The 16,558-nt window shown below is 42.6% G+C and overlaps 1 protein-coding gene across 1 annotated transcript in view; it reads right to left on the bottom strand.

Moving 5' to 3' along the window:
- Nucleotides 1–16,558, bottom strand: part of tln2a (talin 2a) — a 107,238-nt gene that overhangs the window by 73,175 nt on the left and 17,505 nt on the right. Inside the window, exon 2 of the mRNA XM_056412213.1 lies at nt 6,314–6,361. The gene's annotated coding sequence lies outside the window, so the exon portion shown is untranslated. The remainder of the gene's footprint in view (nt 1–6,313; nt 6,362–16,558) is intronic.

Consider the following 16,558-nt stretch of genomic DNA (forward strand, 5'->3'; position numbering starts at 1 on the left):
AATCATGAGATGGGGAATTATGATTAGGACGATAAACTCTTTGTTTTGGTGTCCATTAAACAGTTGTTGAGGGACCTTCTGGTGTAGTTATAGGCCTGATATAATCATGTTGGAGGACTTCCCTCAATTATAACTCGACGGCATTCTGTGCTGCACAATGTTAGAGGCCTTCGTGGCAAAAACAACATTTAAGGTCTTTCAGTCACACAGACTCATTCAAAAGAGAAAGAAATAAAGAAAGAAATCAGGGGTGCCTCATGGTATCGAGATGTGAATGCCGGGGAGGCCAATGGGTTTCTGGACATTGAGGCCTGATCCATTTGGCAGTGATGCAGCTGGGATTACACAACCCTCTCAATGAGACCCCCCCCCCACCCAGCCTGAAAAACATGATTCACCTCAACAGTGCCAGCCAGCTGCTGTCCGTCCCCCGCAGGAGGCATGATCGCTGGCTACCAGTAAATGCCGTGATGGCGTGGACGATGTGGTCAAGAAGAGCTCGTCAGGTTCCAGACTTGGTGAGAGACACCGGATCTCATGAAGTGAAGCATCAGTCCAGCTGACTGAAGGATTCGTCACGTCGCAGCACCGAGGATCGCTTCTCAAGATTCAAGATTCAAGATGTTTTATTTGTCACATACACACACAGGGTGTGTGGAAATAAGTGTGGCAAGCTCAGCAGGGCAGGGAAACAAGTAGGGCACACTACACACAAAAAAAATAAACACAACACATGTGTGTGTGTGTGTGTGTGTGTGTGTGTGTGTGTGTGGGAGTGGTGTGGGTGGTGGGGGTCCAGGGTGGGGGTGAGGGTGGATCTGAGGGTGATGGCCTGAGGAAAAAGTCTCCGTCTCTCTGTCTCTTCGGAGGCGCCTGCGTGACCGCCTGCCTGCCCTGAGTCTGTTGTTAGTGGTGAGGTTTGGGGTGGTGTTGGTCCCTGCCATCCTGCTGCTCCTCCTGGTGTAGTTCTGCTGCAGGTGGGGTCCTGCCAGGGGGGGAGTGCAGTCCCAATAGTGCGCTCAGCGCCAGAGCCACTGCTTGCAGTAGCTCCTGTCCTGAGCTGGCTGTGATGCCAGGCAGGCCAGGCTCCTCCAGTCTGTCAGGAGGCTCTCTACAGCTCAGGGTCTTTTGATCCTCTGCCCTCTGGTGTTTTTTTTTCCTCCTCCTCCTGCTTTGGTAGTCTGCCTTTCTGACCAGAGTGTCTGTGATTTGTGATGTTTGTCAGACCTGTTTTTCCCCAGCACCTTCCACTCCCTCCCAGGTATTTATACCACTCTCCTCAGTTGTTCCCCCCCAGTGGTCCCAGTCCAGGTCTTCTCTGTGGTGACTCTGTTGATGAGGCCACTGCTGTGTCCACAATCAGACAGACAGCTAACTTGTCCTGGCACTCCAGTGAGAGTCGGATCACAGAGCAACCCAGGTTGGCATTCCAAGACCAATGATGATCAGGTGATCGAACCACCACACACCATACTGTGTGATGGAGAGATGATGGTGTTGAGCTGAACCCACTGGGGTGTGTGTGTGTGGGGGGGAGTAGGAGGGGGGGGCTGGGCCTGAACCCTGGGGGGTCCTGAGGGAGGGGTGAGAGATCCAGGAGGTGTGTCTGCCCACCGTCAGAGGTCCCAGGCCTGGTCTGGGAGTCCAGAGGGTCCCCAGTCACAGGGGGTGTTCAGTCCCAGCTCAATCAGCTTGCCGCCAGTCTGATGACTATGGTGTTGAAAATGAACATCAGTCTCTCTAGCCCCCCTCTGGCTGTCAGATGAGAGGTGTGGTGTGCAGAGTAGGGGAGACAGGAGGAAGGAGCTTGGTCAGCGGAGATCTGTTTGGGCGATCAGGAGGAAGGGGAGCCTCCATGGAGGGGAGGGAGGGAGTCCGCATGGGGTCTTTATCAGCATTTCAATGCACACCATACCAGGGTGGGGATTCATTCATGGAGGAGAATGATTCATGCTCTCAGAGAGGATTCTGGGGCACAGGACAATAGTGAGGCTCTTGGAAGGTGCGGGACCGAGGTGTCAGGTTGAGAGAGGGACCAGATTATGTGGTGTTCTGGAGCTAGCTAGGTCTTCAGCACTCGCCCAGATATGCCCCAGATATGCCATCTGGACCTGTGTCAGCATGACTGTGCCCTCCCCTCACTGTGCTCTCTCATCAGGCTAGTTGTGTTGTTGTTGTTGCTTAGGGGTCCCAAAACACACCGGTGTCGTTGTTTGTTGTTGCGCTCGGCGCTGTTAGCGCTGTGCCTGCTATAAAATCATTTCAGTGTGAAAGTCCCGGGCCTCCGCTGCTCACCAGGTCGTTGCTCGCTCTCTGTGATCCACCCTGTCTCGGTACCTGCTTTGCCGCCCTTGCGCCTCCCCCCCTCAGCCAATCTGCAGCTCCTTTGTACTCCCTCGGATGCTTGCTTTCCCTTAGGCAGTGCAGCCATCATCGCTTCACCTGCATGCCACGAGATCGGACCTTGCTTTTTTCATATAGACTGCCAGCTTGCGTTCCGTTCACAGCGATCTATGCGGATGGATTCAGCAACTCTTACTTTTGGTTAGGAAACTTCTTTAACTTGACTGGGGGCTGAACTGACCTTGCTCATGCTGAGAGCGCTGCTACTCTCTTCCTAAATTTCGCTTGCCACCCGCTGATTGCGCGTCATGTCCCAGCCGACTACGAGCGATCCTGTATGGTATAGCGATTGGTCAGATCACGGCACCGCATTCGTTCACGTCACTTTCGGCAGATCCTTTGTTTTTTATACTCCGGAAGCAAAAAAGCGGCAGTCCCTGATCGCATTTTCCTCTGAAGAGAGACATAGCAGTGGTCCAGCCTTCTTTCCCTTTTGTGGTCCCACGTTTTCAGCTCCCTGCCACCACCGCATGTCTTGGTACGTGTTCGGCATGACTTTTTGCCACCACTACAGCTGGCGTATGATGGTGGTGTCCGCAGCCTAACATTCATGCCAGGTTGTGATGAAGATGTTCAGTCCTCCGTGGGTGAAATGTGTCCGCTGTGGTGATGATGTTTGCTGAAACCCAGCAGAGTAGAATGGGCTAGCAAGAAGTCCAAATTCTGAATGGGCATGAGAGAAAGAATCAGATGTTCCCCCACCCCTCTTCCAGAAACAGGCTTTGTGTCTGTCTGCACCAAGTCACACCACATTTTGTTTGTTGACCGCGATCCGCACCTGTAGGAGAACCACGACACTGACTTCTGTCTGCATACCGAAAACAGAGAGGACTCGGTTGGGCATCGCAAGACAAAAGGCTTTATTGTTGAGTCAGCCAAGCAAAGAATGATGCTGGGCAAAGGTGGACGGTTTCGTTGACCCTCATCCTGTTCCGAAAATCATCCATCTTATTTTCCAGACTGGGGTGGTTGCTTAGCCAAAATCTGGGGAAATTTTGGAAAGTGGGCGAATTCTGCCGCCACGCTGATCGATGTTTCAAAAGTGTTGTGTTTGTGTTTGCGTCCCCTGGTTGTTTTCCGCTGTTTTTGTTTTGGTTCTGCAAAGTAATCTGTTGTTAAAAGTGGCGATGGAAAAAAAAAAACACAAAAAAAAAAATGTTTCGAAAAGTGTGGCTGAGTTGCAAAAAAGTGGAAAAAAATGTTGTTAAAGATGTGTTTAACAATAAAAAAATATTAAATAATAACAAAAAATAAAAAACGCAATCTAATAACTCACGCTGATCCTTGAGATTTCACATACAGAGAATCTGTATTGTTTTGCCAGGTAAAACAGAATAATAAACGTTTATTATTAATTAACAGCTCTCTATTCTTAAACTGGTATAACTCACTTCCTAGGAGCCCGAAATGAAATTCACACACACACACACACACCTCCTCCAGGACCAGAAACAGTCGGCACGTATAGACATAAAGATTTAGTCGTCATCGGTTCTGATAAATGGACTATTATAAACTGCCGGTAACCGGGCCGACACACGATGCTGCCGTGTTGACTCAATAGCTCCAACACATCTGGTCGTAGTTTGATGTAACCGTCACCATAGAGAATAAAGTCTGTGTAAACTACCCCACGTTGACACATCTACACGCACATGTCTTATTGATAGAGCGGCTGAAGTCACAGTTCAGCCCCCTGCAGCTAAGTAGAGTTAAGGTTCTGGTTTAGAATGAAAGGTTGCCCGTGACAACAGTTAAGACGAAAAATTATTCACGATTAAAATATTCGATGATCTGTTCCGCTGATCGTTATCCTCAGAGTTAGAATCTGGGTCTGCAGAGAGGATCCTGGTCGAGGGCCAGAGGAAGACTCTATACAATAAATTGATCGAGTTGGCAGCTGACGGTCCATCCCCGGCCAGAGAAATAAAACATCCAATTACAAACAGCACCATGTGGAAAAGTTGAGTCGTTTAAAATGTAATAAACCTACTTGGATAGTAATTATACTTTCCATAAATAGAGAAACAAACATGTGCCCGTTTCAATTAAATTCCACTTGGTTAAGGGAATAAACCAATAATTCGGCCTGCATCAGGAACAAAAAAGACATTAGTAACTAAATGCAGTCTGCAGCTGCCGGTCAGTAGCAGAGCTCTCGGTCATTTATTAAACGTAAAAAAATAACATGAGGCACTATAGCATGTGTGACTATAGTCGTATTCCTTAAAAAATGGGTAAATTATAGAAAGCTGATGTTCTGAAGATCAGACTGCCTGCTTGCACGTCTACTATCAAAACAAATGCATGCTTTTTTTATTGTTATTTTTGTTTTATTCCTTGTGTATTTGCATCTCATACATTGTCTGTCTTTGTCGTCTGCTGCCACTGGATGGCTGCGGGCCATCAAACTAAATGGCGTTGTATAACAATAACAATAAAAACTTCTTTATCTACTGATGCAAAAATCAAAAAAACTAAAGTAAACGTGTTCCCAATGCACATCTTGGATTATTCCTTCACAAAAGCAAATGGAAAGGTGGCAGCTGTCTGGTGAGCATTTAAAAGTAATCCAGGACAGATACGGATGAAATATGGAAAACATGTACAACTTGTGTATTGCAACCAGACATTTCTGCTGTAATATGCTTTAAAATAAAAAAATAAATAAAGATAAAACATTGTTTTCTGCCCTGTGCCTTCCAGTCTACCTGCAGCCATGCTAAATGCTATCAACGTTTTGTTTTTTTAAAGGATACGTTTGCAATCGTACGACTTCCAAAGAACAATATCTAACCTGTAGCCTGTATTGCATTGCAGCTTTGGACTCAACACATGCGATGAAGTTGAGATCTGAGCTCCGTTTACGGAGACACGGCATCAGATTAATCAACATCGGAGCTCATTAATGGTTGGAAGAAAAAAAAATGCACAGAAACAGTAAACCTCATTTGTGGAGCGTGGTTACAGAGAGAGGCACCAGATCCTGCCAGATACTCCAATTCATTGAGTCAGCTTGAACATGTACATATGGTATACCGTCATGGAGTCTTCCATTAATTATCTCAAAGTAATAACAACATGCTTATCACATATTAATCTGTTCAATATTACACCTGGCGAGCTACTTTGGAACCAACAGTCTATCCATTATATGTCATAACGTTATTATGATGGAGGCTTTAAAACCAGGACTAAAACAATTCTTATGCCACATTATTATTCATATAGTTTCAACTGTGGGAAAAGTACAAAAAGCGTAATACAACATCCAGCTTTCACTGCATTTGTGCGATCGTGGAAGCGAATAGAGTGAATCATAAAGACCCCAAAAAAAGGAACCAAAATAAACAAAATATAAAACTTAAAGTGCGAGAAAATACAGAGAAACTGGAGCCGAGTTTTTTCTGCTGCTCTTAAATGCAGCAGAAAAGAGCCTCCAGGACAAAAGAACATCATGAAGAGAGATTGGAGGCCTTTCTCTCTTTAACAGTATCAGCTGGACGCCGCTCCTCATCCTGCAGTCCACCAACACTGACCTGGACCACTCCAGTACAGCCGCATGTTACAGGACTTAATGCAACCCATCTACCATGAAGTGTGTATCAGGAGCTCTACGGGAGGTGGGCCGCAAGTAGAATAGCATCACTACAAGAACAGGTGGGAGGTAGATGGGAAGATTTAATTGGCTCCCGGTCTCCGTCAACACATAACATGCAAAGTGCGATGTTTCTGTTACAATGGATCAAATGTGTGCTTACGCGGTTTAATTAAATGCCATGAATAGCCAATTGACATATTTTGAGCGGCTTCTCTTTCATGCGTAAGTGTCACCGCACGCCATCTGTAGTGCTGAGAAAACACACATGTGTGCACTATGTTGCAGCATCCTCTTTTATCAGCTTCTTACCTTATTGCTGAGGGAAATGCAGCCTTGAATGTCTGCTGATCGTCACAGCTGGAAAGAAAAATGGTGGATTTCAGTGAGACAAATGTCAAGAAAAATGTACATATATATTTAAAAAGTATATATATATATAAAATTATATATACACTACCGTTCAAAAGTTTGGGATCACTTAGAAATGTCCTTATTTTTCAAAGAAAAGCATTGTTTTCTTCAATGAAGATCACATTAAATCAATCAGAAATATACTCTATACATTGTTAATGTGGTAAATGACTATTCTAGGTGAAAACATCTGGTTTCTAATGAAATATCTCCATAGGTGTATAGAGGCCCATTTCCATCAACTATCACTCCAGTGTTCTAATGGTACATTGTGTTTGCTAATCGCCTTAGAAGACTAATATCTGATTAGAAAACCCTTGAGCAATTATGTTAGCACAGCTGAAAACTGTTTTGCTGATGAGAGAAGCTATAAAACTGGCCTTCCTTTGAGCTAGTTGATTATCTGGAGCATCACATTTGTGGGTTCGATAAGACTCTCAAAATGGCCAGAAAAAAAGAAGTTTCATGTGAAACTCGCCAGTCAATTCTTGTTCTTAGAAATGAAGGCTATTCCATGCGAGAAATTGCAAAGAAACTAAGGAAGGCTATCACTCCATTTTGCAACGCCATGCCATACCCTGTGGGCAGCGCTTGATTGGAGCCAATTTCCTCCTCCAACAGGACAATGACCCAAAGCACACCTCCAAATTGTGCAAGAACTATTGAGGGAAGAAGCAGGCAGCTGGTCTGCTGTCTGTAATGGAGTGGCCAGCACAGTCACCAGATCTCAACCCCATTGAGCTGTTGTGGGAGCAGCTTGACCGTATGGTCCTCAAGAAGTGCCCATCAAGCCAATCCAACTTGTGGCAGGTGCTTCAGGAAGTGTGGGGTGAAATTTCAACAGATTACCTCAACAAATTAACAGCTAGAATGCCAAAGGTCTGCAATGCTGTAATTGCTGCAAAATGAGTATTCTTTGACGAAAGCAAAGTTTGAAGAAAAAAATTTATACTTCAAATACAAATCATTATTTCTAACCTTGTCAATGTCTTGACTATATTTTCTATACATTTTACAACTCATTTGATAAATAAAAGTGTGAGTTTTCATGGAAAACACGAAATTGTCTGGGTGATCCCAAACTTTTGAATGGTAGTGTATATCTGAAAAAATTACATAAATATAAAACATAAATGTATAATATATATAAAATGATATATATATAAAATATATACAAAATATATTTTGAACATATATTTGTATTAAAAATGATATATAAATACGTATATAAAAAACATATATATAAAGAATATATTTAAAACATATATATATATTAGTGCTGTGAAAAATAACGCGTTATGATTAAATTACAGGATTAATTAGTTAGTTTTTTTAACGCATGCGCAGAATGAGCATCCAATATACCTCTTCAATCTGAACTATGTCCCGCTCTAATGCAGACGGTCTGTTCATCGGTAATGATCCATCCGCAGGTTCACCTACGGAAACCTTGTTACGACTTTTACTTCCTGTAGATCAGGGGTCTCAACACGTCGATCGCGACCTCCCAGTCGTTCGCGGCGTAGTGTTGGTAGATCGCATGACATTTTAAAAAATTGGCCCGCCTCCTGAAATCTCCACCCGCACGTCTTAGTTCATTTATTCAACTAAACAGCCGTCTGTTATTGATCATCTCAACACAACAGCATGTCATTTCTGTCTCTACGTGTCGCGTTAACACTTCTCGGCTCTCCGTCTCGCGTGCCGCAGAGCTGTGTGTGCGCATTGGGACGGAGAGCAAAAAAAAATGTTGAATCGTTTCACAGCCCTAATATATATATATATATCATTTAATTTTTTTAGACACAGCTATTTCTCCAAATATAAATGTAAGAAATGGATCCCACAGTGTTCCTGCTACTCCCTTTAGGCACAACATGCTCAGCACGACACGTTTAGATATTTGTAATTGGCTATGCTATAAGTGGCAGCACATGATAACTCAAGACAAAACAAAATGAAGATATGTTAATTAATTAGATTATCGCTGCCTAGAATAAGGGGACCGTGACAGCAGGTTAAGTGGATGACTGCAAATTGAAAAAAGTTTGCAAACACATAGAAAGGATATCGCAGGATTTCGAAATTCGTACACTATATCTCACTCTAGGACACTTTAACATGCCGACAGTAGGTGAAAAAACAAACCCGCTCCTCTCCTGAGCCACAGCTTCTCAAACATACAGTTTCGAAAAATCTGTCGGAATGCTAATTATTAAATAATAAAGTCATAATATGATTGCGTTGTTGGATACATTATTCAACATACGCTACACCGAACATTTCCAACTTGTTATTGGTGAACTCAAATCCTGTGCCTTTGACCAGCATTGTTATCAAGTGTGCTCGGGGCGTTTGTCAGTCGATCGCATCGACTCAAACACACCGCTGCGTTTCCAAGTGTGTCGGTCTGAATGTGTGCTGTGAAAATGATGTATTGCACTCCAGGTGTGGCAGCTTTCAAAAAAAGAGCCCAGTGTGCTCTAAAAAGGAGTTAAACCTGCCCTGGTCAGTGGTCACACACACACACACACACACACACATACCGTTGTAACAACCACAAAGCAGTGTGGACAAATAAACAGCAGTCAGCAATTTTATTAAATGATATCCAACAATGGCATTCTTACGATACGAGGTACAAGAGTGGTCTTTTTCGCGCCTCAATATTTAGCGTCAAACATTTTTTTAAAGGCTGCCGTTTGCTTCAATTTAAACATTTTCAAACTGCTACAAAAGCTCTTTCGGCTGTGAGGTTTTGACTCTCCGTCCACTAACTGACAGCTGCAGCTCGTTACACTAATGAGTCGTCAGCTCGTTACACCAACGAGCTGCAAGATGGCGACACGCCCGTTATCATTTTGCTCGTTTGGATATCGGCTGGTCTTTTAGAAAAGCATAAAAAGACACATTCCACTCTATCTTTTCAATGAAAATAACAAGAGTGGCACATTATTGGCTTTCAGGAAATCATTGAACAGTTATTAGCGTGTGGTACAGTGGCACTTAAGTGGCTCTTACTTATGGTACTTTGGTCATTTGACTTTCTTGAAGAAATGGTACTTTCTGGATTCTTGTTGTTCTGAGTTTATACTCATGGTTGATGCACTTATTGTAAGTCACTTTGGATAAAAGCGTCTGCGAAATGACATGTAATGTAATGTTAACTCCAAGAATCCACACTGCTATCTGCAGGAGATGGTATTGTCGTGTATGCACTGATATAACATTGTTAAGAATATAGTTTACACAATACAAGAGCGCGTGAACCACCTCACCTTTAAGGGAACGTAGCCTTCACTTTATTAACTCCACCTGTGCGTTTCCTAATTTAACGAGCCCAAAGCGGCTGCCGTGAAAAGGGATCCGAAGTCGACAAAATGGTCACCAAGTAATTATTACCTGTGTTAAAGCTATATAAAAACACGGCACTTCCCATCTTTCAAATAATGATTTTATTTTTAAAATCACTCACTCTAAATCTAGCTCACCCTCTTCTACGATCTAGTAAAAAGACAAAGTCCACTTCTTCTATGCAATAAATTCAAGTGTGCAACACAATGGTGACAACGCCACGGTCGATGTAGTCAGTCCCCTTTGTGTGGTATTTTACTTTTTAAGGTTTTGGACTAGAATAATAGAAAGCAGGACTACTACAATATTTCACAATATGTAGTGTGGGTTATTATTATTACAGCCGAGTATGAGGCCCTGACCGGAGACTGAAGGGTAAAGCTACACACTGCAGACTCTCACTGTCGTGCAGCTCCTGGATTTTTTTGCACGCATGAAAAATGATGGAGTTACCCTTTAATTTTTAAAAACAACTGGAACTTAGATTTCAAGGAATCCGTTTGCTCAAAGGATTTATGATCAAGTGTTCCTTCTGAATGCACTGCTATAGGTTAAATGTGATTTAAACTGTAGTCTACAATGTTTATTGTCGTTATAGTTAAGAAAAAAGTTGAAAAGTGGCCGGCCTGATATTCTAAAGAAATACAAACGTTCACACTGATCAAAACAACGAAGAGCTGAAAATAAATGTGACAAAAAAGGGAGATATGCAAAGACTTTTGCCTCAGGGAAAATAAATGTGAGCACCCAAATTAAACAAAAACTGTCCCGAGGAGAGAAACCTTATCTCACACAGAACTTAGGAGAAATTTGCATTCCTGTCGTCGTCTCATCTGAGCTCGAGGGAGATTGCTTTTGAGGAAAATTCAACACTTAGGAAGCATCAACTTTGAGTGTGAGACATCTCAGAGCCCAGTAGTCACTTATTTTAATTAACTTTCAGTATATCTTGTTAGATTAACTCTTGTCAAATGTGTGACCAAAAAAAAGAAGAACAAAAATGGCAGAGAAGTTAGACTGGTGAAAAATGTAATGAGTGGAGAACTCCTGTGGTCCCCTGGGGTTTCCAGAGGTGGGGTGCAGGGGCACACCTTATTAAGAAGCACAATACACCACTGGAGACTTCATTGTTCTGTCCGTCATGCAGTTTCATTAATCACACACACACACACACACACACACACACTGCAGAGGAGGACAGGTCAGACAATATGGTGCCTGCCTGAGAAATAATAAAGCTGCCCACTATGACTCCTCAATATGTCACCATAAAACACAGCTGGATTTCACACAGGTCAAAGAGGAAACTTGTGCATGGAAGCTAAACATGTCCTTGAAAAATGTAATAATTAAAACAATTAATGATTTACTTCATCCAAAATGGAGCAAATGTAAAGTTTTATTTTTGACTTTGCATTAATCTATGAATGTTCTATTTGTATTATTTTCCCTATAACGGAAGATTTGAAGGAAGAACGTATTTGATGACATCACTTTCGAAAAGTTGTCCGAAATTTTTTTTTGTTTAAAAATATTTGTTGGATAAAACATGTCGCCAAAAATCTGAATCATGAATTTAAAATTCAGGATTTTTTTTTTTTTAATCTATGCAATTGGACCGATGGCCCTTCCCTACTTCCGGCGCCCTTGATCTCAGCTCCACACCAGAGCCCGTTTTGCTCAACGACACTACGGCTTGCGGCTCGGAGGAGCCGAGGATTCTAACCTCTAACCTTGTGATGAAAGTACGACTCGCTGGAAGCTTATAATCATATAAACACTCAAAATCAAGAGCATTACGATGACCATCTACAGATCTTCCGTCAGCTTCACGGCATCAATGAAACTTAACACCGAAACCTACAAAAAACAAAAACGCTAAGACAGAGCCGCCATAAAGAACTCCTCTAAACCACAGGAGCGACTGAGAATCTCAGCTCTTGCATTATCAAAAGATGGGAAACAATGTGAAAACGATGCTGCTGCTTTCCAATCAAGTGTTGCTTTGGGATTAAAAGTTCTTAAATCACGGAGAAGTAGCAGACACCAGATATGCAATTAGCTAAATAGATCCATGGGATCTAGGCTTAATACATACAGGGTGGGGGGGGGGACTCGTTACCCACCGCCCTCTCACTGGGAGCCACCTGTCTGGAATTGCACTCATCATATTGAGCTTATTAGCCTGGAGAAAAAGAAAAAATGTGACTTGCATAAAAGTAGATAGAAAAGCCCCCCCATGCATCTCTCCTAAATAATGTGCAAAACACACAGAGAAAATGCTAATTAAAAAAATACTTCTATTATAAGTAAGCAAACGTTCCCGTTTCCTACCACCCGTGTGAAGCAGATAACCAGTCAGTGAAAACATCAGCGGGAACTTCACCGAGAGACAAAGTTAACGACACCAGTGTTCAGCAGAACCGAGCAGCGCTGCGTTCACAATAACAAGCTTTATGAACTCCATCGCCATAAACACAAAACATCTGCTATCGCTGTAAGCAATGCACTTCCAACAGCAATGCAGACTGTGGGGAGTCCTGCAATTATAGCATCACACCATCACCCACAGCCAGGGCTTTCAACACGAAGGGAAATCAATAACTAGTCGATGATAACATTTATATTTCATGACAAAGAACAAATACTTAATGGCTGCTGTGGAAAAAGGAAAGGTTGCATTTTTCTTCCCCATCAACCCATGCAGATAGTTGTGTTGTTATCTATTGTAGTTTTGAGATATCCACAGATGCAGTTAAGTTTAGTTTGAGCTGCTGAAAACAGAGGTTTGCAAAGCTTGTCGAAAGAAGAAATAGTTCAGATTTAAACTGTATGTAACGTTCTCTTTTTACAGTATAATTGACCAAGATGGTATGGTATGATATTCCTTTATTCGTCCCACAGTGGGAACATTTCAAAAATCACAGCAGCGGTGCACATCAGAGCATCAATGGAAATAAATATAAAACACAAAACAAACAAAAATACTAAAAACTAAACTAAACTGTTATGAATGACAGAAGTCGCTGATGAAAGAAAGTGATCATACATTTTATTAAAGATTATAGATTTGCATAAAAACATCTGAGAAAACTATTTCAATAGCTTAAAAGGGGGGGGGGGTGCGTGTTAAAAAAAAGAGAATGATATGACCTAAAATATGTACTTATGTTAGACTGGTGATGGGCGAATGTGTTATTTGCTGTGGTTATTCAAATTATTTGTATATATTTTTTTGTCTGTTTTTTGTTGTTCTTTCCCATTTTATTTCTCTTTTCCCTTTGTATTGTATCCTTTAAGTCCTGTCTTGTGAATTTGTAAAATTAAAAAATATATATAAATAAAAATAAAATAAAAGACTTATTTCCAAGAAACATATAAGCCCAGCTTTTGATAAAAAGTGCTGCGTTTGTGAAATTATGTGTTAGTTTTACAGACGTCAATCAATTAATCTGAGGCCCAAGTCTCCAACACAACATATTTGGTTTAGTTTGAGACATTTGAAAAGCTGTAAAAAGAGAATATTTGGAATACTCTAGAAAATCAACATGAATAGTTATTGTAGGGCCTTTAAGAACTTCTTGACTAATCAATTCATCATTGCACGTGCACTCACAATATAAATGCACCCGTACGTCTAGACAGATAACATTACACGGGTCACAGAATGAAGACCTGACATTACAAATGAATGAACAACTACAGTAAACGCTCCCTGAGCCTCATCTACACCCCCAAAGGGGGCTTGGATTCTCTTTCATAGAGCTATTTTGTCCCTTTTGGGGGAGGGGGGGGGGGGTTGAGGACATCTGGAGAACAGCTGTTGCTATGCATCATATGCGAGCACACATGCATTGACACACACACACACACACACACACACACACAGCTGTTACAGAGCCTCCCATTAGAGGTCAAGGGGTCAGGAGCCCTGTGTCCAGACGCACCATTTAATCTGGTCTAGGTATAGACAATCTATGGAAATCAAACACCCCGCAGCCACATCGACACACAAAAATAGGCACACACACACACACACACACACACACACACACACACACACACACACACACACACAGAGAGCCCCTCTGGTCTCTCTTCTATACAAGGCAACTATTTGACCCTCTCTTGGGAGGGCAGAGATTCCCATTGATTAGTCCCACCCTCCCAAAGAGAGGTGGTGGGGGGCATACAGCTACTAATTCAATTACACAGACCTCCGTCACTCTTCAGGCCGACTCCCAGTTCCATGAATGGGATCAAACCCGTCCAGTCACGTTGGGGGGTGGGAGTAGAGAGGCTACAGTGCGTTTACATTAGAGTTACACTGGTTGTTTTAGCTTGAGGAGAGGGCCCTGGTCTCTGTGTGTGTGTGTGTGTGTGTGTGTGTGTGTGAGAGAGACCTATTGACCTTTGGCTGATCACTCAGTGCGTTTACATGATGGTATAATTCGAATCTTGCTTTAGTCGGACTCTGCTATCTTTTGGGGGATCTGCTGTTATCCCAATATACATGGCAGTGAGTAATTCGAATCATTGGCCGAAAGCATGTCATATCCGATACGATAGGCGGCGCTGTTTTCATTACAACTCGTGGTGATGCAGCCATTTCCGCTTGACCTCTTCACCACCACCAACAACAACCAACAACAACAACAACATTTTGAGAAAGATGGCGAACAGAGAACAAGGCGAAGCTACATCCCTCGACTATTCTAGCATGATGTTAATAGTGACATTATCGTCTCTTTCGACTTCCGGGTCACGACATGTGAGGGAGGGGGAGGAGGGCGGCGGGATCTCAAGCATGCGCAAAGACGCAAAGTCCAGTTCCTAATCCAATTCACCGTTACATGCCGCAATAGTCGAATTATCAACCGGATCGGATCGAGTTATCCAGGGGTGTTAATGGGATCGTAGTCGGACCGCACATAGTCGAACAAAGGTGTTTACATGAAACGGATCATTCGATTTCAGTCCGACTAAGCCAGTTATTCGAATGCATGTAAACACGGTCACTGTAAACTAAAGTGAGACCAAATTAATTGATTCATTCCATAGGCTCAAAACATATTAAAACATATTTTTTGGTATTTGCTGGAAGAGTCTGCTGTCCAAGTGACAACATCGGCGCTGGAATTCTGTACAAAGTTTATTTTTCACACCACACTGTTCAGAAAGACGAAACCCCAGGAGCAACAGAGATGGGGTCTGCAAAAGGAGACACAGCATTGCAAATGAGGGGATTATCTGAGCCTCAAAATACATTCCCATACCATTCCAAGTGATGGCTTTCTGGAGCCCACATTCTGCAGCAACAGCCCAAAGGAAATTGCGTTCACAAATGTGCTTCTCCTCTGTAGCAGTAAATGAAGTGTCGGCATGTCTGTTCCAACCAGCAGCCACAATAAAAACAGAGAATGTAATAAGCGTCGTCCTAGCCGACGATTAAACTGCGACAAAAAAAGCTGCGTTTATAGAGGAAGTTGAAACTTACTGATCGTAAAACAATTAATTAACTGTAGTGAGAATAGCATGAACACCATTTAGGAACATAATTGTAGATTCAAATAAATAAAAATAAAACAGCACTTCTAGTCTAAGTGTTTTACTTTCTGCACACCACCCATTTCCTTATTTGTTACTCAGGAATCAGTCCCCCGGGAGAAGAAATGCTGCCCTGGAGAATTCCCTCGAAGCATTTGACCCTGAAGAGGCAGGTCGTGTCAGAGGGCTCAGTCGCTCTGCCACTATCTTTAAAAGCGGAGCAGAAATGGAGAGCGAAGGGCAAAAGAGGCTAATACGTAACTGTCATCATGGATGCAACACATGTGAGGACCAGGTGAACCGACACCCGACGCCACAGCACACTCCAGCTAATTCCCTCTTTATAATCAGACACATTTGGGATTTTTGCCATCAATAAATTCATAAAATTGAAGTGATAACGTTGATAAGTGATTGGCAACAGCGCCCCAAATCTGCCTTGAACACGGTTTCCAAGGAGACGCCTCCAGAGGTTGGGACATCATCCAATGGTTCAGTGGGTCGGTACCGGTCGTGGAGACACCGGCTGCCGAGCAGCGCAGCTCGACTCCAATCTCACTTTCACGCTTCGTGGTTGAGGATGATAAAAAAAAAAAAAGTGCTCTGGTTACACCGCCTGGGTCACTTTGAAAGAACCCCAAAAACCACCAGGAGCTGAGAAATAAAATCGCAGTGGAACTGGGAGTTGGCTTCATTGTTCCTCTGTGTCTGCTAATAATGATACGGTGCAACGCAGTTAAGCCCCTCATGAGAAGTATAGACTTGACGGTATTGATAAAGCAGAAGAAGTAATTGATTATGGGTACAAATGCTTGAGTGTTTGTTTGTGTTGTTCTCAAGCAATTATAAGTTAGGGCACTTATAAGATAGATAGCTTCAGCCTTGACCTTTTGGATCAGCCACTTTCTTCCTCTTTTTTTATTCCTGGTGGGAGTATATTTAGCTGATGGAAATAAATAAACAAATTACCTTCGCATTGAAAATGCGGAAGGTTATGTTTTGATCGCCGTGTATTTATTTATTTGTATGCGTGTTACTCGCATAACAAAACAAGTTTTAAACCGAATCGCATGAAATTTGGTGGGATGATTGGTTATTATCCGGGGACTATTTGATTAGATGTTGGGATCTATCGGATCAAAGGTCAAGGTCATGAAAAGGTCAAAATCTTATTTGTACCATAGCACGGTCAATTTATATCCAATTGGCATGCAACTAATGCCAAAATGTTCATAATTCAAT

This window comes from Pseudoliparis swirei, chromosome 4 (genome assembly GCF_029220125.1).
Source record: "Pseudoliparis swirei isolate HS2019 ecotype Mariana Trench chromosome 4, NWPU_hadal_v1, whole genome shotgun sequence".
NCBI lineage: Eukaryota > Metazoa > Chordata > Actinopteri > Perciformes > Liparidae > Pseudoliparis > Pseudoliparis swirei.